General features: G+C 39.5%; 1 protein-coding gene across 2 annotated transcripts in view; it reads left to right on the forward strand.

Moving 5' to 3' along the window:
- The window catches only part of REV1 (REV1, polymerase (DNA directed)), a 74,968-nt gene that overhangs the window by 45,919 nt on the left and 25,628 nt on the right, over positions 1-3,421 (forward strand). The window lies entirely within an intron of this gene.

Below are 3,421 nucleotides of genomic sequence, written 5' to 3' on the forward strand. Positions count from 1 at the left end.
AATCGATTCCAACTCATAGCAACCGTCTATAGGGTTTCCAAGGAACTGCTGGTGTGTTTGAACCGCTGACCTTGCAATTCAGACAGACCTTTAGTCCAGTGCATTAACCCACAGCGCCACACCAGGACTTCTGGTTAACTAGTATAAAGGGTATTTAAGCAAAAACCTTTACTTTCAGACATTCATAATTTAAAAATATTTTGAATTGTTGTCTATCATGACATGGTAAAGTGTTACTCCCAAGCCAACTTTATCTCTCTCATTAGCAGAATTTTATTATTTTAGTCTTTTTCATTGTTAGACTGTTAATGTGTCCAGGGAAACTTTATTAATAAGTGATAATTATATCAACTACAAATGCATTTTGAATTGCATGTGTTGCTTTTTTTTTTTTTAGCATAGGCAGTTTAGAGAGGATTTTGTATTGTGCTCAGTAGATTTGGCCCCTATCCCACTAAGAATGCTGACTTAGTGTCAGTACCTGGAGGATGTGAGAAAGCCCAGAAAAGTCCAGTTGTTGAGTTTTGTGAACTGTTGTTGTTTGCTACCAAGTCAGTTCCAACTCATAGCAACCCCATGTGTCCTGAGTAGAGCCACTTGGTAGAGTTTTCAAGGCTGTGGCCTTTTAGAAATGGATCACCAGACTTGTCTTCTCAGCTAGTAGTGAAGCGCTCTAGCCATTGTGCCATCCAGGGAATCCTGCCAGTTGACATTATGGCTCCAAATGAAAGCTTCCGGCTTGCCTTGCTGCCTCTGCAGGCTCTTCTTTTCTGCACTTAGTGCCGCATGCTGGATGTGGGGCTGCCAAGGCTGCTTTGAGGGTGGAGGTGTTAGCAGTTCCTGAAGGCTTTGCACTCTAGCAGCCATTGTTGTTCCTAGGCTGTTGACTTCCAGTGGGGTTTGGTTGGTGCGTTTGTATAGAACCATCCCTATCGATTGTCAGACTTAATGCCTTACAGAGTTACTAGGATGGTAACATATGGAAGTCAAATACTGTGCAGTTACCCATTTAAATGGCAATTGTTTTAATTTAAGGAAATACACAAAGTGGTGAAAATGAATTTTGACAGTCAGTTTTAAAAAAAAATACCAGTGGGTTGAAGATCTCTAGAAAAGCTTTTTTTTCCCCACCTGTACATCAGTTAGTTGTACTTTCCTTAATTGAAAAGAGTGTGTATTTGTAGCAAGTATGACTCACAGTTGTATTAGAGAACCATTTCTGGGGTTGAGGTGGAGGCTGGATTGTGAATTATCCCCTTAAGTTGTCTTAAAACCAAACAGTACTTTAGGTTAGTAAGAAATGTGTGCCTTGAGCATTATAGTTTTTTAAGAACTATCTAAATGGGGTTAAAAAAGTGGCATCAACAACTTGAAAGATAGGCATCTAATAGGGCAATGAATTTGTGTTATCAGACAGAGGAACCACTATGAAAAGGAGGCTTGAGAATCGTACAACTCACTGGATGCAATCGGTGTCACTGAATTGTACGTGTAGACACTGTGGAATGGTGTTTGTTGTTGGGGAATAGAACCTGGGGCCTTGGAAACCCTGACCAAAAGTCTAGGTACCTTGGTACTGGTAACAGTGTTTTGCTGTGTGTATTCTCAACAGTAACAACAAATGAAATGAGAAAAAAATGATAGCTCTGGAAACCCTGCAGCGCTCTGTCTTACAGGATCACTGTGCATTGGAATCAACAGCAGTCTAGTATTCTTTTCAGTTTATCACAAAGTACATAGTGTGAATGTGAATATGTAGTTAAAAAGGTAATGATGTATAAGGGTGAGTCAAAAACTGTCCACAATTTAGTCATATTAAAACACCTGTGCGTGGCTGATGACAGTATTGAGCGTGCATGTGGAATGATGCTGTCAAATAGCAGAGGAACAACAGTGGACTATGTGACAAATCATTTGTAAATCAGTCATGGCTCTGCCTGTGAAATAATCCACGACAGACTTGGGTTTGGAAAAGTTTGTGTGAGATGGGCACTGAAACAACTCACAGAAGAACATAAATAGCATTTGGACATCTGCAAAGAAAATTTGGACAAATGTTCAAAGGAAGGCATGACAAGGCATGGATTCATCACTATGAACGAGCCTGAGAGAAAATTACAGAGTATGAAATGGAAACAACCTCAATGGCCAACCAAGAAAAAGTTCAAAAGTCAGCCATCAGCTGGAAAATTGATGTTTACTGTTGTCTGCAATTCTCAAGAGCCAGTATTGAAACACTTATCAGGAAAAAGGTTCCACGATCAACAGTGCTTATTACAGTGAGATGTTCATTGAAGAGCTAAAGCCTAAACTTTGGATTAAACTCAGAGAACTGCTATCCAATTGTGATCTTGCACGACAATGCACATCAGCACACTTCTGTCCACACTGTTGACGCTCTGCAGAAACTTTGTTTTGAGGTGTTAAAGCATCCTCCCTATCGACCTGATCTTGCTCCATCTGAATTGTTTGGTCTCCTGAAAGCAGCCCTTCTCGGACGAAGATTCACCTCTGATAAAGAAGTGAAGACAACGGTGTATTGGTGACTCACAGTTTTTAATAAGGGAGGGAATACAAGAGCTTGTTGACAGATGGACAAAGTGTATTGAAAAGCAAGGAGATTATGTCAGAAAACGTTGTATTTGTCTTTTCTAAAACTTGAGTACAATAAATTCTGCAGCCAAAGTGCAGGTAAGTTATGACTCATTATCATACAGACAAATATCCTAGAATCATAGTTTTTGGTTTTTTTTAAAGATCACATAATTTAAACGCCTTCTGTTTTACATGCTTTTATAAAAGACCTTTTGCCTTTTTTAATTACTAGTATAGTGAATAGACAGTGTAGTGAATTAATGGTTTTTAAAAAAAATATTATCTAACACCAAATACAGGTGTCTGAGCAAAACATTGTAAGAAAGAATATGCCTTCTGCAGCATATACTTAATGAAGTATTGACCATTTGTCCTGCTGGGAGTCTCATTGGAAGGAATAGTTATGCTACCATAGTGAAGAATCATTTATTTTATAAGGAACAAATCTAGTTTCCCATTTATTAACTCAAAAGTATTTTCTTTCCCACATTTATGGGCCCTCCTAGTTATGAAAAACCCTCTTTTCCTTTTTTGTTTGTGGTGGTGGTGGTAGTGGTGGTGGTGGTTATGTGCCGTGGAGTCGGTTCCGGCTCATAGCGACCCTGTACAGGGTTTTCGAGGCTGTAAATTTTTACGGGTGCAGAAAGCCTCATCTTTCTCCCACGGAACAGCTGGTAGTTTAGAACTGCTGACCTTGCAGTTCACAGCCCAATTCCTAACCACTACGCTACCAGAGCTCCTTTTAGTTTGTAGCTCTCATATAAAACCAGAACCCATTGCCAATTATTTAACCACTACCAAGAAGCAGTTGTTCGAACAGAACATG

This window comes from Chrysochloris asiatica, unplaced genomic scaffold (genome assembly GCF_000296735.1).
Source record: "Chrysochloris asiatica unplaced genomic scaffold, ChrAsi1.0 scaffold00150, whole genome shotgun sequence".
Taxonomy (NCBI): Eukaryota; Metazoa; Chordata; class Mammalia; order Afrosoricida; family Chrysochloridae; genus Chrysochloris; species Chrysochloris asiatica.